Below are 23,626 nucleotides of genomic sequence, written 5' to 3'. Positions count from 1 at the left end.
TCGCTTCGCTCCTCGCTACTTCTTTGAGTATTTACGCCGGCCGCTGACGTGACTTGCTCGCTTCGCTCGCTTGGCTAGTGCGGTAGTTCAAAAGTTAACCTAACTGGCTCGTCGCTTCGCTCCTCGCTACTTCTTTGAATATTTACGCCGGCCGCTGACGTGACTTGCTCGCTTCGCTCGCTTGGCTAGTGCGGTAGTTCAAAAGTTAACCTAACTGGCTCGTCGCTTCGCTCCTCGCTACTTCTTTGAATATTTACGCAGGCCGCTGACGTGACTTGCTCGCTTCGCTCGCTTGGCTAGTGCGGTAGTTCAAAAATTAACCTAACTCGCTCGTCGCTTCGCTCCTCGCTACCTATTGCACGCCTCATAAGCGAAGCGTTGAGGTGGGTACTACTGTCACTTCGCGCAAAACATCTGATTTTTCAAACTTAAATTTGAATATTTACGCCAGCCGCTGCCGTGATTCGCTCGCTTCGCTCGCTTGGCTCGTGCGGTAGTTCAAAAGTTAATAAATATTTTCTACTCCGGGAGGCTGTCGACCTTTGAGGTTGCGCGGTGCGCGGGCAGCAAGCAGCCCGCGGCGCCGTCTTTTGCCGTTGCTATTCAATAACCCTTCCTACTATGGAAATTTCCATACAAAATTTTCGAAAAAAAAAATTTCGCTTTTTACCAAAAATTTTTATATGCCTGGAAGCGGACCAAGTTTTGAAGCATTTTTTACTTCGGCGACCCCGACCTACCTGCCACCGGTTCAGAGAGCCGTTGAATTTCGTGATGTATGGAAAATGGAAACCAGGGGTCGGAGAGAGATTCTGAGTATGCAGTTTTGTATATCTGGCCGATTAAAGCACAGAAGTCAATTTTCAGACCGATCATAAAGTAACCGGCGCCACCATCTTGCTTTGAAAAATTGGCCATTTTTGAAAAAAAAATGGCGTCCAATTTGAAATTTCTCCATTGCCCTGGTAGCGCCCCATCTTCCTGATCATTTTTTAGTTCTACACCCCCCCCCTATCTCAAGCCGTTTCGGAGAGCCGTCGAATTTCACGTTGTATGAAACTCGGAAACCAGCGGTGGAAACTTGATTATGAGTATGCCATCTTAATGTGCGGCTCGATTAAAGCCCCTGTGCCAAGTTTCAGCGCGATCGGCCCAGTAATGGCCGTTTTAGAAATTGTATGGCGGCGGCCATTTTTTCCGCCATTTTGAATTTTTTTCACTATCTGTGGTAATTGCTCGAGGTCTACTCCAAGTTTAGTTTGAGCACCCCAGATTTAGGTGCTACCGTTTGCGCGGGCCGTTGACCGTCTTCGCGAGATGAGGAAAAGTTTAAGATTTCGTATTTTTCTGGATATCCTGAGAGTTGGGCGAGTACGAATGCATCATTGGTGTATTTCTCCGTTGCGCCACCTCGTCTAAATTTACGTTTTTATGTTTGCGTCAAAAATTGAAAAATTCCAAAATCGAGCGTCCCACTACGGCTCCCTGGTAGCGTCCCAGGGTGGTGATCATTTTTAGTTCCGGGACCCCCCACCCAACTCGCACCGTTTCCGCGGGCCGTTGGATTTTACGTTGTATGGAAGTTGGAAACTGGGGCCCGGAGCCACTCGAACGGGGCACCGATCGATTTGCCGGCTCGAACAGAGCACGTGTGCCAAATTTGAGACGTAAGGATTCATTAACGGCGATTTTGGCAAAGTACGGCGGCCATCTTGTTTTCGCGAAAATCCCCATTTTTCCACCACCCCTGGTAATCGCCATCAGTTCCGAGCATTTTTTGTTCAGACACCCCCCCTCCAGGTACCACCGTTTCTGCGCACCTCCAGGGGTCCACTCGGTTTTCGAAGATGATCGAGATCGCTATATTTTTCCTCTGGTCACTCGGCGCACCTCTACACGATCACGTTGAAATCCCCCCCACTTTCCGCGTAGTTTCCGAGAAAAGCGATGTCAGTGAGTGAGTCAGTGGTAGTGTAGCTTTATATATGATAACTAGCTGGTGCGTTGTGCGCGGGCTGCAAGCAGCCCGCGAGCTTCCGTGTGCTCTAAGAGTTTTAACAAACGATGTTGTTTTTTTTATCTATAATTAGTCTAGCTATCATCAGCTCTTGGACTATAGCAATATAATTTCTAATTTTTATTTTGTCAGAAAAAAAAGTCCAAGACAACACTTATCTACTCAATTAAACAAACAAGTACTTAATCGCAATTCATCGTTTCATAATCATAAAAAAAATATATATAACTATATAGGGTATATTATGACAAAAAACGCTAAGAGATCATTGATGTAAAAAAAATACACCGAAATTGTATGTTTTTTCTATTATAATCATTATACAATTATACATGTTTCAACAACAGAATGTAATTGGCAATGTAATTGTGTATTTTTGTTGTATAATACATACTTATAGTTGTACCAACTAAAAAGAAAATAGCAAACTGACACATTTTTTAAGTTAAATATATGTAATACCTGTATATTTATACTGTGTTACATCAATCTTTAATATTGTTATTATGATATAATATATATTGAAGAATAATAATTGAAAAAATAATGTTTAAAAATCTTACACCACCATACTTCATAATTTGATCGATATTCATTAATCATATATGTACTACCCTATTTTTCTTATTTAATTAAAAGTATAAAAAAGCGAAATATAAGAAAAAATAAATAAATCAATGCTCAGTTTTCGAGCAGCCTAGTCTCTTAGATCCCAGCCGATAAATTACTTGTCTTTAAATACATATATATTAAACATTATAATACAAAATTTAAATATCACTAATTTCTCTTTCAGTTTTGAACGACTTCGATAATATAGAAAGTGATTGTTTTTAACAGAAGCAATAATGAAAATAGAAGATTGAAATTATTTAATGAAAAAGTGATCTCGGCAAAACGTGTTTTTAAAAGATACAATACAAAATTAGATACCTAAATAATGTGTTTTAATTTCATTGAACATATTCATATACCTACAAATAATGATTACCTCTTGTCTTGTTTAAAAACTAACAAAAAACTGAATTATATAAACAAATACTTCTGTGGAGTGTAGCTGATATTAAAATTAAATGTTAAGTAGGTAGGTAGTTCGTTATGTAAAACCTCGAAATAATAGTTTGTTATCGTTATTTTTTCTTATCTAGTTAACTACATTAAATTGACTTTGTTGATTTTTAATTGAAGTTGTTTTCTCAATATTTCTAGTCCCTTAGGTATTTTAGTAATTTAGCTGCAAGCCAATAATTTAAATAGTAGTTAGGACCATTAATATTACTTAGTTAAAAATCTTAAAATTTTCATTTGTCAATATCATTCATCAGTGTTTTTTTTTTAATTCTATCATTTTATAATCCTCGTAGTGCCTTATTTAATTTATGTACCTACTGAATTAGGTGTCAGGAAGATATACCTAAGTTTATTATAAAAAAATAAAAATATAGTTATTTATATCAGTTCCATCTGTCGGTTTGCAATGATTAATTTGTTAAGTTCTTCATACACTGTTTATTGAATCGAACATGTGAATAATGATTTTAGTAGTTCATTTCTATGTGTTTCTATGGCATACTTAGATCATTAAGTAAATGGCATAAGAAAAAGCTAATTTTAAGTAGGTAATAAGTACTAAACATTGTCTTGTGTAGTAGATGATAGGCAATTTATCTAATCAAAACTTTAATTATTTCAATAATAAAACAGCTATCTTCATAGATTATTTACATATTATATCAAAATTTAGTTTCATAAAATCAATAATAATAATTATTTTTGAATTGCGAATAAAACAACAATAATTGAAACTAAAATGGTTTTATTAACATGACTATATTATTCAACTAATGGTAACAGTATGTAATACATTTTTTCATACAACTTAAATAAAATCTATACATAAAAAAAACGTAGGAACACTTGAATATTTTTTGGGTGCGATTTACAAAATAATAATCGAAGCAAAAAATATGCTACCCCGGGCTAGACGTAAACAGTAGTGCATGGATAAACTTAAAATTTTGAATAAATATTATAAAAACAGGTCGGATCAACATATTAAAGGCTAAACATATAATATAACATCTTGCTAAGACCAATAGGAGCGTAACAATGCGGATCTTCCACGGAGCACGATGGTGGTCTGTTTCGTGCTTTCACGTGTTTCTTCTTAGTGACGCTGCTTTGAGCACCTGGCGCGTCTGGCTGAAATTGTTTAAAATATGAATACATATTTTTGTTATCCTTTTTCACATGCATGAGTATGAGTATCAATCAAAAATCAAGAATAGTCCATAATAAAGATTCGATTGAAATTCAATTTATGAATAGATATAATATGAATTCTTGAAAGTCACAACTTTGGTTTTTAACAGCGATGTTTATTATAAAACTTATTGTTTGTGACGAGAGTTTTATAGTTAGAAATTAAAGATTTTAATGTATTTTACAACAAATATAGTTAAGTAATACTTAATAGTATAAATTTATAAAAAAATATATTTTGTTCTAATAGTAACAGAGGTTGCATTGAGGAAACTATTTTTGATCAATACTTTATGTAGTTTGATCGTTTCATAAACAAAAATTAGGCCAAAAATATAATTAACATACTTAACTGGTGATTCCATTTTGTACTGATACAAAGCCTGTTTTATATATGTACAATATTTTGACTTCAATTATTCCTTTTATTGGTTGTGTCATTCCTCCTCCTGATGAAACTGTCTTTATGTTATAGAGTAATTTGTGGCATTTCTGAAAAAAAAAATCCACATTTAATGAAAACCTTCAATTTGTCAAAACTAAATCAAATAATTGGGACCACCACATTGCAGGCAGCTTTCAAATAAAAAAAAAGAATTCTCAAAATCGGTTTTCCCAGTGAAAAATTATGATGTAACAAAGCGAAAAAGAGAATAAATCCAATTTCGAAGTCCATTAAAATGTAAATTTAATCATGATGTGTTATTTATTATATTTATGCAGTTTAAATGTTTCACAAACAGGAATTAGGTCAATAAATATATTATGTACTTAACTTGATATTTTTTCTCATCAAAATTCTTCATCAAAACTTTATATACATGTACCTAATATGTAAAATATTTTGCCCTCAAGTCCTTTTATTGGTAAAATAAGTAGTATCTTTCTTCCTATGGATGAAACTGGTCTTTTATATTTTCCTATTTCTACTGGGATTCAATTGTGGCGTTTCTGAAAAAAAAAAACATTTATAAAATATTTGATTATCCTCATTTTTTATCACTGGCAATCATTTTAAACGTTTTAATACACTTTTTTTAAATTTATTGAGAGTTTTGCATCCATACTTTTGTTATCTAAACTTAATCAAGATATTATGTTTTTTTAATGCTCCTTTTTAGACAAACAGGAATTATGCCAAACAAATATAATATACTTAACTTGTGATTTAATGTTGTCATATTAAACCTATTATTTTGTGTTGTTTGTCTGTCTTCTGCGATCTGGAAAATATGAAATATATAAGTTGTATCATAAATTTAGAAACATAATAAGAAGATTATAAAAGATAATATAAACCTATGACAAATATCCGCAGAAAGGAACACTGTTTTCAATTTTTTTGACTGGCAGCGAGGTGTTTCACATTATACTGAGCAAATTATATCTGAAACTTTCTGTATTAATGCAAAACTACCACCTCCTCCTTTATCCAGGCTTGGGACTGGCTGCGATGAGGTAGAATAAAATAATCTCATAAAATTTATTCTATTCACCCTCAAACACAGGCGGAGTTACCTAACTACCGTCTAAGTACTCGATATACACTTATTACTACTATTATACTTAACTATAAAAGAAATAAAAATTGTAAAGTGTGTATATGATTGACACGTGTTTAAGTAAAGCGTTATGCGTGTAATAAAATAAAATTAAATAAATATAACCATGATTCTATCAAAAATACATACTTAGGTATACACGTAAATAAAATGTATGAATAAAATATCTACATTCTACATCAATAATTTACACGATCTAAATTAATTTACTCTAGTTTACTCTAGTCTATATACCTATAAACTAAACTTAATTGATTTTATGTACATAAAAATATAGTTTGTGTTGTGCATGTAAGTTTATGTTAAAAAACAAAATTGATTGATCTACATAGAAAATTGAAGCATAGCGAGACAAAATATTTAAATATTACTGTAAAATGCGCTCAGCGAATGTAAAAGTACGATATTAGAAGTAATGATGTAGCGCGTTGTACTGTAAATATACGTCGGACGTGATGCAATTTATAAAAATGAAATGATAGCCCTTCGAATATAGAATAACGATGGATCATGAAAGACGATAGCGGGCGCTTTTAGTCCAACGGAAGGAATGGATCCGCGGACGGTACCGGGCCGGTGTCGGGCGGAGCTGCGCGCGAGCGGCCTCGCTCGGCGGCGAGACGTGGCCGGGCCGGCGCGCGCCGCGGCGGGCGCAGGAGTGGCTCTGTCGCAGAGGTGAGTGCGGTGCCCTAAGTCGCTTTGCATTGGCGCTGCGTCGCGCCTGCAGTGATGGCGGTGGCTAGATGTAGACAGTGTCGAAACAATAGAATATTACGATTGATAATGCGGGGCGTTTCTCTCAAGTTATATGTATTAATATTTATATTACATCTCATATTATAATATGTCATAATTGTGCTAACCTAACCAAAATATTTGCGTATTTGAAAAAAAAAATGGAAAGATCACGGATACACAAAATAAAAACAATTTTATGTTCCTATAAATAATTGTTATTTAAAATAAATATCAAATTTGATAAATGTTTTTATTTCTATTAAGAATTTCCAACAAAGAAAACATAATTTATAAACTCTTAATACTAAAATAGCTTATCGTATAATAACAATAAGTCCTATATGTTTCTTTATTTATAGGAAATTACGACAATCGTATATTTAAACGGATAACAATATCATGTTAAGTTTAATGAAAAAATGAAATACAATTTCTGATGCAGGAAATACAAAAAAACAAATAATAATTTACCAAAGTAGATCCAAAACAAATTTGCAATAATATCGTTTTTACTAATATTACTAATTACTAATTAAAAAACTAATGCTGACTACTATTATTATTATTACATATTTACACTTTATTTATTGTTAATAGTATGATGCTTATCGACATGTTTCATTGAAATGTTTATTAAGAATACGCTTGAATACCGCAAGTGAATTGTGAAATATATCAATTTCACGCGACTTTGCTGCAACAACGTTGTACTCATGGGTAAGTCTAACTATTGGGGAATGCTTCCCTAAGTTTGTTCGAAATGGAGGAGTTCTGAGTATAGCGCAGGGATATCGAGGGATCCTGGCGGGGACATTAATACATATTCTGTCCAATACTTCAGAAGAATCAATACTATTATTAATTATTTTATATAAGAAAAATATATCTAACATTGTACGTCGAGTTTTTAAGCTCAACATCTTGAAGTTATTGAGTCTGTCCAGATAACTTGTGCAGGTTTTACCAATTCCAGTTCTGAATGCTAGACAACGGACCAGTAATTTTTGTAAACGCTCGATCCGATTTATATGCGTTTGATAAGATGGGTTCCAGACTGTACAACAATACTCCAGACGACTACGAACGAAGCTGTTGTAAAGTACAAGCGCTGTTTTAGGATCCTTGAATACTTTGGAGCACCGTATAGGATGAAGCCAAGCGATCGATATGATGCAGCCAATATGTTGTCGTAGTGAGATGTAAAACGTAATTGTTGAGTGAATGTTATCACTATCATGTAAACAAAATTTAAATGGACATGTTTATTAATATTATTTTATTAATATACCGTGAAATATTCACAAAACGAAATATGTCGTTTACTTTAAAAATCAAAGCAGTATCATGAAAGGTCGGAAACCTTCAGAGGCTGGGAAATATTACCCAGGCATTTTTTTTTCTCTTTTTCATATAAATCGCATTTTACTTGTCCAAAAAGCTGGTACATCTCAGTAAAATGAGCATTCTTTCGATTTCTTTTGCTGCAAAGATTTCGTAGTGGGATTATGTTGTAGGCAATAAAAAGACAAAAAAAGCAAAACAGAATATCGTTCATTGACTATTAAATAAAAATAATCATATTTTTACATTTAAGTTGTGCTTAAAATTCAGTGATTTAACTTTATTTACCATGGTTATTTCCGGGATACCAAATTAGGCTTATTTTTCCGAAATCAACCGAATAGAAATAATATTTATTAACTATCAAATTATGTGGTAATATAAAATGTGCTAACCCTAAGCTTCTTTTGATGCTGAGCAATGTTGTAAAATATAGATCGCTACATTATTAGGTAATTTTGCCCACCATTGTAACTTTTGTTTAAAACAACCTTCAGTGGTTGTAATAATATTTCAAACGTTATTTAATAACATATTATGAATAAAAATAACCTGTGTTTTCGCTATCATGCGCAAACTATCAACTTGAATTTTTACCATTTTTGCCCGCGAAATCACACATGATATTCGACGAGTTACAACAAGTTGCTAATTTAAGTTAGCGACACATACGGTAGTGTTGTCAGACATAGAACCTATTTTACACCAAATACTTTGAATGTTGCCAGTGTGAAGGTATTTTGGCAATTTAAAAATTGACTTATGAATTGATCTTCGGGCAAAGATATCCTTGGTAAAAAAAATCACAATAAGACACTATGCATTTTCGAAGTAATTATGATATTGATTAATTGTTTTTGATAATGTAGTTTTTTTTTGCGTTGGATAATATTCAAGAATATGGTTATCATACTAACAAAAGATGTTTTCTACTCTTAGAGTATTTCATACATTTTACATTGTCTTAATAAAATATTGTAAATAACAAAAACTTATAGGTGATACGTAAACATAAATGTTCTACTTATGTATCTAATAAAAACTGAAATTACATTTTATAGATATATTATATGCATGTGAAAAAAGCAATTGATTGTAGTTAGTATAACAATTCTTCAGTTCTCGATTTAGGTTTGGAGTTTGTACGATAACCGTACTTACTACATAGTCACTTTAATTATTTTAAGCAAGCAAGCAATGAAATGTTTCAAATTACAAAATAAATAACCAGTCGACCAGCTGTATTCCAACATTAGGTACATTAAGATAAAATGTATTTTACATAATGATAGTATGTACTTTATATACAATGAGTTCTTAATATTACAGGTTAACGTTGACTTTTTTTTTAATTACACATAAGTAGTATAAACTATAACGTATTAAGAAGAATTTAGAGAAGATATAAAGAAGAGAAAGAAGAATAGGCACAGTGGTGTAATTAAATAACACGAAACGAAAAGGGCGAGTTACATATGAAGGTATAGCGAAAAAATAGAAGAGTTGCCTGATACTTTAATTCAATAAAGTTTCTCTCGAAGAAGAGAAGGCAGAGTAAAAGTAAGGAAGAAAGTTTTTATTTTTGTAATACGAATTACAATATTATAACTTTAATTTATTTTAAAATAACTGTTGACAACGTAACGTGTATGTTAATATTTTTTTTTCATAAGTACATAATAATCGACAACCAACATTTGTTTTAAACTTTAGTTCCATTTAAAACGAGATAAAAGAATAAATTTATACGAATACATTTTTTTATACTTAATTACTTATAGAATAAATCTTGATCTTGCTTGATTGAGGTGATTCAAAATACTGGAATTACTAATTATACGCTATTCACATATCGAACTATTCCACCATACTTCAATACTGAATACAGTCAAGTATTTTTATGTAAATTAAAATTCATTAACTCCACTCGCTTGCAGGATCCGTGCGATCAACCCCACCGGGTGAGACCCTTTTGGGAAGCCCAGCGAGTGCGATCAGCAACCGGATAGAATTCATGTTCTTGTTTGGATGTCGTTTCAGAAAATATTATCATACAAATCAATCATAAAAGCATAGCCTTCAGTGTTGTATTTGATGTCGTTAATATTAGGATTTTAGTTTCATGTTCGTTCGGTTATAATTTGCACTTCAGTTTAGTTCCAAAACTTTGTGACCTCACATACGACGGCAACTGGATCATAATGCCATTTTTTTTAATTACATATAATATTATATTTACCGTGAACTTTCACTGTGATAGTCAATTTTCTTATGTTTTGATTACAATGGCTTTTATCAAGGATTTTGTCCACTTACGACGTTTCCTTTGGTGAACAGAAAATTTCTTTTGTCAGCTTCGAGACATTTTTGGAGTGAGAAAAAGTCATCATGTCACTCATGTTTGTTTGGCTATTGCGTCTGACCAATGTTTTCATTGCTTTCTATAATAGTAAAATGGCTATGACTGTTTATTATAATAGTAAAATGGCTATTTTAATTAGATAACGTATGTAATTCCAGTATTTGTTTCTTGTTTCGTTGATGCGGCAAATATATTCTTGATGTTCTATCATTATTATTTTTTCGTTATTTTTTTTGTTATATTTTTTTTGTTTTTGTTCTTTTTTGTGTTTTTTTTTGTATATTTCTTTTTTTCTGATATTTTTTTTTGTTTTTGTTCTTTTTTGTGTGTTTTTTTTGTATATTTATTTTTTCTGATATTTTTTATGTATTTTTTTGGTAGCTATTAAACAATTTGCCGTTTTAAATAGAATAATTAAAAATACATTTTAATTTATGCAAATTAAAGGCATACGAAATAATCTAAGAAGTGAAACTGCCACCCTTTATATTATTTACGTTAGTAACAAACACTTGAATTTATTCGATGTGATGAATAACCATATTCTTGTTACAATATTTTTTACATAAAATACTCGTAAATGCATATGCATGCTTTGCGCAGGTGTGATTATTATAATATATTATAATCTGTAATCAAAGTTTCAATTTATGAGGATTCGGGTATAATTTACAATTTAAGTACTGAAAATGTTGTATATTATTATACCCAATCATAAGCTTTGCTTTGAATAGAAAAGAGGAGACAAGATGTACCTCTTATGTTTTATGGTGCTGAGTTTATATTTCGATACTTATAATAAAATAATGTTGATGATTGTTCCTTTATCTCCTCAAGAAGCATAGGGCTTCAGTATATAGTTCATTCAGTAGATAAATAATAAATTAATACTAAGAAAATATTCATAGATAAATTAATATAGTGGTTGGGTACTGAAAATGTGATGATTGGCGTACAGGGGGTCATCAGCTTTGCTTTGAAGAACACTTCAAGCAAAGAGAGACAAGATGTGCAACCAATGCTTTATGGTATCGAGTGTATTTTGATAAATAATAATACTAATAAAATATTCATAGATAAATTAATAAAGTGATTGGGTACTGAAAATGTGATGATTGGCGTACAATGGGTCATCAGCTTTGCTTTGAAGAACACTTCAAGCAAAGAGAGACGAGATGTGCTACCAATGCTTTATGGCATCGAGTTTGTATTTTGAAAATAATAAATTAATACTAAAAAAAATATTCATAGATAAATTAATAAAGTGATTGGGTACTGAAAATGTGATGATTGGCGTACAATGGGTCATCAGCTTTGCTTTGAAGAACACTTCAAGCAAAGAGAGACGAGATGTGCTACCAATGCTTTATGGCATCGAGTTTGTATTTTGATAAATAATAATACGACTAAAATATTCATAGATAAATTAATAAAGTGATTGGGTACTGAAAATGTGATGATTGGCGTACAATGGGTCATCAGCTTTGCTTTGAAGAACACTTCAAGCAAAGAGAGACAAGATGTGCTACCAATGCTTTATGGTATCGAGTTTGTATTTTGATAAATAATAAATTAATACTAAAAAAATATTCATAGGTATATTAATATAGTGGTTGGGTACTGAAAATGTGATGATTGGCGTACAATGGGTCATCAGCTTTGCTTTGAAGAACACTTCAAGCAAAGAGAGACGAGATGTGCTACCAATGCTTTATGGCATCGAGATTGTATTTTGATAAATAATAATACGAATAAAATATTCATAGATAAATTAATAAAGCGATTGGGTACTGAAAATGTGATGATTGGCGTACAATGGGTCATCAGCTTTGCTTTGAAGAACACTTCAAGCAAAGAGAGACAAGATGTGCTACCAATGCTTTATGGTATCGAGTTTGTATTTTGATAAATAATAAATTAATACTAAAAAAAATATTCATAGGTAAATTAATATAGTGGTTGGGTACTGAAAATGTGATGATTGGCGTACAATGGGTCATCAGCTTTGCTTTGAAGAACACTTCAAGCAAAGAGAGACGAGATGTGCTACCAATGCTTTATGGCATCGAGTTTTATTTTGATAAATAATAATACTAATAAAATATTCATAGATAAATTAATAAAGTGATTGGGTACTGAAAATGTGATGATTGGCGTACAATGGGTCATCAGATTTGCTTTGAAGAACACTTCAAGCAAAGAGAGACAAGATGTGCTACCAATGCTTTATGGTATCGAGTTTGTATTTTGATAAATAATAAATTAATTAATACTAAAAAAAATATTCATAGGTAAATTAATATAGTGGTTGGGTACTGAAAATGTGATGATTGGCGTACAATGGGTCATCAGCTTTGCTTTGAAGAACACTTCAAGCAAAGAGAGACGAGATGTGCTACCAATGCTTTATGGCATCGAGTTTTATTTTGATAAATAATAATACTAATAAAATATTCATAGATAAATTAATAAAGTGATTGGGTACTGAAAATGTGATGATTGGCGTACAATGGGTCATCAGCTTTGCTTTGAAGAACACTTCAAGCAAAGAGAGACAAGATGTGCTACCAATGCTTTATGGTATCGAGTTTGTATTTTGATAAAATAATAAATTAATACTAAAAAAAATATTCATAGGTAAATTAATATAGTGGTTGGGTACTGAAAATGTCATGATTAGCGTACAATGAGTCATCAGCTTTGCTTTGAAGAACACTTCATGCAAATTTTTAAATTGCTAAAATACCTTCATACTTTGGCAACATTCAAAGTATTTGGTGTAAAATAGTTGGTTAATTTGTCTGTCAACACTGCCTATTGTGTGTGTCGCTAATTTAAATCAGCAACTTGTTGTAACTCATTGAATATCATGTGTCATTTCGCGGGGAAAAAAATGGTGAAAATTCAAGTTGATAGTTTGTGCATGATGGCGAAAACACAGGTTACTTTTACTCATAATATGTTATTAAATAACGTTTGAAATATTATAACTACCACTGAAGGTTGTTTTAAACAAAAGTTACAATGGTGGGCAAAATTACCTAATAATGTAGCGATCTATATTTTACAACATTGCTCAGCATCAAAAGAAGCTCAGGGTTAGCACATTTTATATTACCACATAATTTGATAGTTAATAAATATTATTTCTATTCGGTTAATTTCGGAAAAATAAGCCTAATTTGGTATCCCGGAAATAACCATGGTAAATAAAGTTAAATCACTGAATTTTAAGCACAACTTAAATGTAAAAATATGATTATTTTTATTTAATAGTCAATGAACGATATTCTGTTTTGCTTTTTTTGTCTTTTTATTGCCTACAACATAATCCCACTACGAAATCTTTGCAGCAAAAGAAATCGAAAGAATGCTCATCTTACTGAGATGTACCAGCTTTTTGGAAAAGTAAAATGCGATTTATATGAAAAAGAAAAAAAAAATGCCTGGGTAACATTTCCCAGCCTCTGAAGGTTTCCGACCTTTCCTGATACTGCTTTGACTTTTAAAGTAAACGACATCTTTCGTTTTGTGAATATTTCTCGGTATATTAATGAAATAATATTAATAATCATATCCATTTAAATTTTGTTTACATGATAGTGATAACATTCACTCAACATTTATCAAATTTGATACTTAGAATAAATAACAATTATTTATAGGAACATAAAATTGTTTTTATTTTGTGTATCCGTGATCTGTCCATTTTTTTTCAAATACGCAAATATTTTGGTTAGGTTAGCACAATTATGACATATTATATGAGATGTAATATAAATATTAATACATACAACTTGAGAGAAACGCCCCGCATTATCAATCGTAATATTCTATTGTTTCGACACTGTCTACATCTAGTCACCGCCATCACTGCAGGCGCGACGCAGCGCCAATGCAAAGCGACTTAGGGCACCGCACTCACCTCTGCGACAGAGTCGCTCCTGCGCCTCCCACGGCCGGCCGCCGGCTCCGGAACTCACGACCTACCGCCTTGCAGAGGACTCTCGACACGCATTTCCACCTGTCACCGAGCCGATAAGGTCCATTCAAATCCATTTAAATTCCTATGAACCAAGCAGCTGCTATGACTTTACATATCCATTATAACATTATTATATATAAGAAAAGTTCAGTCAATTTTATAAATTACTGTCACCGCCACTGACATATAAATACTCGACAATGCGCATACAACCTTAAAACCAATAACAAACTTATACATTCGTTCTCGCATTTTACTTTAATACAAATAATTTGTTACACAGTGTTTCAACTTTAACGTAGAATCAATTCGTTTTTTAATGTTAGCGTCGTAATGATAAGAGTTCATAAAAAAATACGCACAATGTAAACGTTGGCAACATGATTTGATTTTAATAATTGATTTCTGATATAGAACGGAGGTGAACAATTTCATTCCAGGAAGCCGAGTGTGTAATGCTTGCAAGTGTAACTCGTCAATCTACCAAGCAAAGTGAATAGTGTAATGCATGGTGGGAAATCCCTAAAGTAACTGTGGAATGACGACGTTATTTACGTAAGGTTTACCGTTGATTAATTTTTCCCTATGTACAAGAAGCATTAAATCGTTCCTATCCCGTACGCGACCTAATGCCACGTACAACTGTCCGTGACTAAATACGTCCGATCTTAAATCTATGCCGACCCTATTAATAGTTTGACCTTGACTCTTATGAATGGTCATTGCATAACACACCTGAAGGGGAAATTGCAATCGACACATTTCTATTGGACTATTATGATCAATGGGGGCTTTAAACATGATTCGCGGTATAAAAAACAATTCGGCTATTCCCGGTTTGCGAACTGTTATTAATCGAGGTGAAGTCGCTACGATTATAACTTTTGTACCATTAACTAAATGATCTGAAAAACTAAGGTTACGAATTATTATACAAATACATCCTACTTTTAAAGTGAGATCGTGTTCTGGTATACCTTTAGGGTGCATACTATTCAACACGTCTACGCCTAAATACAATTCGTCAGTGTCATCCGTAGCCGTTTTATCTACTGAATAGAAATGTAAAAGGTCGCCTGGCAAACGGTCTAATACAGTCCTATTTATTTCTCTAATATTTGAATTGTGAGTGGAAAGAATGGCCCTACCTATACAAACTTCTGGCTCGTTTTCTAAAAGGAAATCCGAAAAAACAAAATTAATTAACTCATTTAAATCAGTAGTAAATGATAAAAGTGAAAGGTCTATTAAATTTTGACAAGATCTACCGACCTTTACCGAATGTAAAGGCAAATTATTTGAACCTATTTGAAGCAAAAAATCGGAAAAAACACTGTCTTCACTACACCTCTGAGGTGTAGTTAGTGAAAACGTCTTTAAACTTTGCCATAAGGGCGATGATTTTACTGACGCATTAAATATATCTGAATGACACTTGGCGTTGGTAACTACGGGCGGAATCTGACGAAAATCTCCAGCAAAAATGATAACCTTTCCCCCAAAACTTTTATTAGACTTTGTCAAGTCTTGCAAAGACCTATCTAACAAATGAATGAGGTACTTGTGTACCATCGGCGCTTCGTCGTAAATAATTAAATCGGAGTGTAGTATGAGTTCAGCTCTCTGGGTTCCGTTTGTTACATACCAATAGCCTAAATCGTCAATAGCGCTTAACGGATACTTAAACATACTGTGCGCAGTCATACCGCCGTCATAGTTCTGCGCGGCAATACCTGAACTCGCTGTGCATAAAACTACACCGTTGAGTACGCCCCTCACGTACGCTGCTATCGTATTTAATAGCAACGTTTTACCAGTGCCTGCCGGACCGTCTATATAAATAGCACTTTCGTTACTATTGCGAAAACCGTGATCAGTGAGCAAATTTTGCACATATTCGAACACTTGCCGCTGGTCATGAGACAGCTTGGGCGTCCAAACATCCACAAATTCGCGTAACCCGTCTGCATCGTGTAGAGCCTTCTCACGACCTAGTTCGGTGGTGTCATCGTGCGCGTCAGGCAAACCTTGCTCTAACAAACACGAACCATGTTTTCGCAATAGACGGTCAATTTGAACCAAGGCCTGGGTGTACGCTCTATCCGGATCGTTATTTACGCGGTTAAGTATATCTTCAGCTAGCTCATTTTTAAATTTTTCCCACAGTGTCGCTACTGCTACCCCGTTAACAGCCAATAATACAAAAAAGTTACGCAGGCGTGGTCCGGTCAAAAAACATGAAGCTTCCTGCATAGCTATCTCGTATTCGGCTTCATCGTTGGCGATACCAACGGCTTTAGCGGCCTCCTGGAATGTGTTACAATTTGGACCACCCAAGTTATAAAGATCCCTGTAACTACGGCAGGGGTGTAAAGCTAACAGTAATCTTAAATAAAATTGTTCACCTCTGTTGGGCGCGACCCAAAATAAACGCGTCACTATTTCTCCCCTCTGTCTTTTCGTCAAAAATTTACCGTTGGTCATATTATAAATGGTTGTATTTTTTGTTGAGGGGCGGCTGGAATGAACGATATACCTCTCGTAAAAATCTAAATATGTTAAACTATCGAATTCTTCACCGAGGGGACGATTAAAGTACGTGACGAGATCCGAACCCGAATTTTGAACGGCACGCGCTTCATTTCCCGCCTTAAAAAAAATAGATTGGTGATTTTCTAAGTGAACGTCTAACATCTTTACAGTAGGCTCACGTCCCGTGACGTCAAACTCAAAAACTCTCCAAGCAGCCTCACCAGAACCGATGTATCGTTTTGTGACGTACTGTTCTATTTCGTTATTTTTTAGTTCATCTGGAACAATGGCGACTCGAGCCTCGTCTGGACCTTTAGTCATATATTTAAAGAGATATTTAATGACTGTTCGAGTGGACACTGATTCTAAATTTAAATGGCAATCGTATCTAAGGAGAAGTGCAGCGTTGTATGGTACTATCCACAAATCACTAATTTCTACATCCCTCCCTCTGTATTTAATGGTGGCTGTATTCTTACTATTACGCTTTAAGTTAATAAACCCTTTATCATTACAATATGTGACTTCTGTCTCTGGTTTTGGGAAATAGCTTGTACATTTTTTTTTTTCACTATCCCAACATTTTAAATCTGTCCTATGCGGCGGACCGCATGGACCATGTACCATGTAATCTAAAACAGCTTTTCTTAATTTTCCATCAACTTCTGAAGCGTCAGGAATATCTGCTCTAATAAATTTATCCACATCAGTACCGTGAACGGGGCCACCACCCTCGACTGCAAAACAGATATGAGCGTGTGGTAATCCCCGTTTTTGGAACTCTATTACATATAAAATATAAACAATTTTACCAAACCAAACCCCTGTGCGAAGATCCCTCAAAAGTTGTTGTAATTTAATGTTAAAAACTCTAGCACAAATTGAAGGCGTATTATGATGACCTGTTGTTGAATTTTGTATTTCAGGCCATTTGGGATTGCAAGTTAAAGTTAAAAGAAAAGATGGCAATCCTAATCTGTTAACTACTGCCATAGCATCCATATACTTTTGCTTCATATATCTAGGCCCCCCCGTGTAACTACTTGGCAAATAAACTCTACCAGGCACAACCCCACCCTCTCCTCGAATAGTCTCATCTACACTGATCTGCTGTAAAACTGACTCTACTTCTCTTAATGGAGCGGAACGGAGAGCATTATCCGTGTTACCTTTTTGGATGTTATACAGGTAACGAAGTCTTTCTTCTAAAATCCTACATTGCATATCAACTAACCACTCTTCGGACAAACGATTAAAATCGTTGAAACGGGATTCGCTCAGAAGGAGACATCTAACATATTTGTTTTGGGTTAGTTTTGCTCCATTATTGTCCGTTTTGTTAGGAAACCATCCAGGGTTACCGTGCGGATACAATAATGGATATTGAAAAGTTTCATATAGGGGATGCATTATATCTACTGTGTGAGGCTTTTTGTCTCCAATTTTCCAGATTGCAATGGCGCGAGGAATGTAACGCTCCTGCTCATTGCTTATAATGGCAGCAATCTCGTTGCCTAAAGGCATATCACCGAGAATGTTGCCATGTGTGCGTCGTGTGGTGTGCTCAAAAATGAGGTGTGCGTGGTCGGATGGTTCTTGGCTCAGCCGCTTGAAGCACTCTATATAAGGGTTGTGATTATGCAAGAAATTTGTAATCGATCGAATGACAGTTAAATCTAAATTTAAATTTGTAGCGAGGCTCTCTCGCTCACTGTTATCATAGATGTAAAGTCCAGCCGGATTAGTAGTTTCTGAGTACGCAAGATCGAAAACTCTGTGATAAACCCTCCCTTGAATTTTTAAAAATGATACCCCCGTTGTCGGATGTTGAAATCCGTGTGAAACGCCTAAAGCACTAAAAGCAAATAAATTATTATAAGCCCTAGGTTTATGCAAAAAAGAAGGAAAGCTATAAAATGGTTCATTTAAAGGCGGGAAATTTTGAACGTTATAAGCGCCAGCCCCACAGCACCACTTGATACGATTCTTTTCCTCAAAGAACAATCTAGCATTACAGTGCCTACACAAAAACGCTTCCCTATCTAATAATGAAATGTTTTTAAAACTATACAATTTGACGACAGTTAAGCCGTCGCCACTCTTTGTACCTATTAAATTGTTTGAATTCCGTAATTCAACGTCTAAATTTCGATTTACTTCATTATACCTATCTACTGCTTGCTTATTAACCTCTGGGTTACTTTGACTATACTTTTGAACGGCTTGCCTATTAACTTCTGGATTACTCTGACTATACTTCTGAACTGCCCGCCTATGAATTTCAGGATTGCTTTCGTTATATTTCTGAACTGCCTGCCTATTAACCTCGGGATGTTTTTCATTATACTTTGTGACCGCTTTTAAATGAGAATTTGCATCTATAGATCGCCTACCTGGTCGTCCCCTCTTACGTCCTACTTCTACTGAATTTACTGATGAACTATCTGAATCTACGTTTATATTGTTTTGTTTGTTATTATATTTAGCCGGTCTACCGCGTTTTTTACCTACAATCCTAACGTCGGATAATTTTGTTATGCAGACAACGGGTGTCAGTGTTGTTAATTTAGGGTCGCGAATATTTTGAATTAAAACTTTTGGTTTTAGGGAATTTAATTTAGGGTCATATTTTGGGGGTATACCTTTATTAACTAAAACTATCGGTTTTAAATTAGACAATTTAGGGTCGTCTACATTAACTAATTGATTGTCTACACTAACTAATTCATTAATAATATTTACACTATGAAAATGATTTAAAATAATTTTATGAATTTGATATTGACTACCAAACGCCGGATTCCAAAACAAAAACTTTGCAAGAGTATCTAAATTGTTGCACTGAAAGAGACGTGCGGCTCCTACCGAATGCGAGTTATGGACGTATTTATTATTAGCGTCTACTTTATGGCTATTAAAAATAAAATATGAATTATTTGACCTCCAAAAAGATATCGTATTATTAGCGCCGGTGAAAAGGTAGCTATGTGTGGAGTCGTTATGTGCAGTGTGAAATATTTTATTTTTTAGGATTAATTTTAATTGTAAAGTGTAAGTGGCTATGTCGCTGTCACATGTGGGAAACAGTCCGTTGTCGATCCAACTATCGTTGTCTGCCATCAATTTAATATTAGCCAAATAGGTCCCTACACGTATATCAGAAGGCAATTCTTCAGGATATAAATGAGGATGATTATGCGCAACCCCAAGTGGTCTTACTTGAATGTATAACATGTCACCAAAGTCTAAAATAGTGTCAATATTTTCCTGAGAAAATACGGCTCTATTTAGAATAGAAGAGTAAACAGCCGCGCATGTTGCCATCGCGACACATTGTGCGTTGTTACCCTTAAACCGGGGATCGGCTTGATGCGTTGACCCTTTAATAATAATTTGACCGATTAAAATAATAATAAAAACAGAATGAGATTTTATCAGGTCAGAAGTAACATAATATTTATATAGTGCCGCACAATTTATTTATAATTTGTTAAGCAAATTGAAATGTCCCAAACAAAGAATAATGCGTTGTACCTATGATTATAAAATACAAATCCGTATGAAATATGTTAAAGAAAGTATCCCTAGTGAAATCACTACTTCATTTCTAAAATTTCGTAACACAAAAATATAAATCGATTAGATATGGGTTGAGAATGAGATCCAAGATGAAAAAGGAGTCGAAACTACTCTAAAAAAAATACTAAGCTCGCTACGAAATACGAATAGAAAATATGGCGTCATTCTACCTTACCCCGCAATCTATAAAAAAATATTCGCGACGATCTACGTTTCAGTATAATATTATACTCGTATAATCAAACATATCTAGAATTATTTATCATGTTAATTTTAATCCTATCAAAACTATGTACTTACGTAATATGATGGAATGTTATTATTTTATGGAAATAGTTTACATACTGTTATTGGCAATTATTAAATCATGTAGGTATACATATAACTTATATATTTGTAATATCAAATTAAAATTAATCTCATTACCTATCAAGTAAAATTCTAGACTCTAGTAGGTATATGATACAACTTAGTCGTCCTTCCGTCTCCTATGTAATTCTAAAATCTGGTTTATAAATCTCGCTTTAATGTTGAATGTAAGTACCTATCTACATCACTATCACTACATAGTATAAAACAAAGTCGCTTTCTCTGTCCCTATTTCCTTATGTCCCTTTGTATGCTTAAATCTGAAACTACGCAACGGATTTTGATACGGTTTTTTTTAATAGGTAGATAAGAGTGATTCAAGAGGAAGGTTTATAATATGTATAATAACATCCATTAAATAATGGAGAAGTACTGTTATTTTTGAGGTTTCTAATGTGATGTCGCAAATAATTTTATCAAACGCATTTTTTCCGCTTACATTGCAAACGCAGGCTGAACCCAACGAGTTTTATCAAAATAATATACTAAGTATTGTAAACACTGAAAAGGTCTATAGAAAAGTCCGTGATGGTTATATATAATATGTATATTATGTCTATCTCTTATGGATAACCCACAATAACTTTTTTCTGACATTTACTTTTTACGACAATGAATAATGGTTAATTTTCGAAGCGATTTTAACTAATACAGCATTAATCCTTAACCAATTAAATACCTTGAATACATTGTTCATTTAATATAGATCTATATGGCCCTTTACACCGTATGACTTAAGTGAATATTTTCGAAAATATTACAGATTTAAAAATTGCGGGACATAGCGTTTGCGGCGGTAGGTACCTACCGGCCAGCCGCCATTGCACCCGTGCGAAGCCGGGGTCGCTAGTTTTCTAATATAATAGTGTAAATTAACTTCGCTACATAATGTGAAGAATTAATTGAAATTAAACCGAAAATATCAATACTTTATCTATACCCACAGATAAGTTAAAATAAATAAATATAAAATAAAATATATAATATACGTTCAATTACATACAAATTTTCAAAGCGTCTGGACCAATTTTAACTACTCACTGGCAGAAAGCTTTCATTAAAAAGAAAATAGGTAGGTATGTATCCTTATAACATACGTTAAAATACAGAACATTGATATACCTAACATGTGTTTGAATGATCAGAGACAATTTCATGATTTATAATAATTAAATTTTTACTATTTAAGGATATTTACAATTTTGAATGAATTACCAAATATATAATTTATTTTTATAATAAATATATCTATCACACAAAATGGCGACCGACGCCGTCCGCGGCGCGCGGCGCGCCCGCTCGTCGCGCGCGTTGCCGGTTCGCGATTCCCGCTCATTTCGATGTAAGTACAACAAATTAGGAAAAAAAATATATTACCGACTTATTACCTACTACATTTATACATATTATTATATATTATTTTAAAATATTATCTTCTATTCTATTTTATGTTAAAGAAAATGACTTTATTCTGTAACCTATAAGGTAAGTACATAGACACACATGACAACAACGGTAATTACGTAGGTATTAAGATGTTAAACATCAGATACCAATTTTATAAAAAAAATCTTTGTTATTATTAAAAGTAGGTATCAACTTATTCAGAACATTTCAATTTGCACAATAAAAGATAAAAGTGATTGATTACCTACCTAACAGAGCCTTATGAAAATATATGTAGGTATATTAATTGACTTTAAACCTAATAAATTGAATAAAGCTTACCGGTAGCGATGCACGCCATTGCCGCTGCGTTGCCGCCATTGTTGCTAGATGATGCTTGGAACATGTTGAGGCACGAAGTCACGTAGAATCTCGAAGTTAGGTACTGAAAACGATAAATGACTATTTAAAAAAACAAAGCATTAAAAATCAGACATCACTTGTTTTTATTAAACCATTGAAAAAAAACAAAAGAATAAATCATCATGAATTGAAATGAAGTCTTTTTATATTTTATAATTACCTAAAGTAACAAATTTAATTGTTAGTAAGGAAAATGTATAAAGAAAGACAACAATAAAACTCAAATCATTAATTAATCACTCCAAGTACAATAAGAGACCAATAATTAATAATAAAATATGTAAATCGACTTACCCTGCGAACAGATGAAATGTTAATGGAAGAGAATTGGCGCGGGCGCGGGGCGTTTATTCTTATTTCCCACCGGAAGTAAAAATAATTGCAAACATTACGAAAAAAGTGGGAATAGACAATTTCACAGTTATGTATTTTTTTTTAATTAAAATATATTTTAATTAATAAGAAATATTTAAAATACGTAATCTAATCTAAAAAATATATTAAAATAATAATAAAATAATTTAGAAACATAATAATATGTATTATATTAAAATCCAACTGTTAGGAGTCTAATAATATTTTATGTTTTATTATTTTCATATTTAATTATTTTTCGAAAATATGCTATATTGAATATATTAAATACAAATATATTTATTATTTCTTTTAATAAAATATAATAATAACAAGAAACTAATGTTTAATTTATTTTTATTATTACACAATAATTATAGAAAACTGTGTCTATGAATACCTTGAATATCAAATATGGATAAAAGTCAAATTATGCTTTTTATAAACATAAACAAGAAATCAATATTTTCATAATTATTAAACACAACTAAAATATTTATAAAATTATTCTAAAGTAAACAAAAACGTATCGTCTTAAATAAATTGCAAATTAATAAATTTTATTCAAGTTTATTCTGATTTGAGAAAAATATATCCAATGCTGCCAACATTATATATTTTTTAGTCATAATAGCAATGTTTTAATTTAAATGCACTTGGAAAAAAGTTATACGTGCTCGTAATTTTTTATTTCATTAAATCTGTTTTATTTTTAC

The 23,626-nt window shown here is 33.0% G+C and overlaps 1 protein-coding gene and 1 long non-coding RNA gene across 5 annotated transcripts in view; one reads left to right on the top strand and one right to left on the bottom strand.

Moving 5' to 3' along the window:
• Fbxl7 (F-box and leucine-rich repeat protein 7) overlaps positions 1-23,626 on the top strand; it is an 88,506-nt gene that overhangs the window by 25,362 nt on the left and 39,518 nt on the right. The gene's annotated exons all lie outside the window — the stretch shown is intronic.
• On the bottom strand, positions 3,816-22,557 carry LOC149479331 (uncharacterized). 4 transcript variants are annotated; one of them, XR_016317277.1, is made up of 5 exons: positions 22,476-22,557; positions 5,441-5,502; positions 5,107-5,230; positions 4,628-4,771; positions 3,816-4,219 (listed from the first exon to the last, which is right to left on the bottom strand). It is a non-coding gene; the product is annotated as an uncharacterized LOC149479331 (long non-coding RNA). The 4 variants fall into 4 exon arrangements; XR_016317275.1 differs by lacking the exons at positions 5,441-5,502; positions 22,476-22,557 and having other exon boundaries at positions 5,107-5,421; XR_016317276.1 differs by lacking the exons at positions 5,107-5,230; positions 5,441-5,502; positions 22,476-22,557 and adding an exon at positions 5,056-5,072.

The sequence above is a fragment of the Colias philodice genome, chromosome 20, assembly GCF_061535455.1.
Source record: "Colias philodice isolate Cphi_HAF_F1 chromosome 20, ilColPhil1 Martin Lab GWU primary, whole genome shotgun sequence".
In the NCBI taxonomy this organism is placed as follows: domain Eukaryota; kingdom Metazoa; phylum Arthropoda; class Insecta; order Lepidoptera; family Pieridae; genus Colias; species Colias philodice.
The sequence above is the reverse complement of the archived record's forward strand: the minus strand, read 5'-3'. Positions and strand labels throughout refer to the sequence as shown.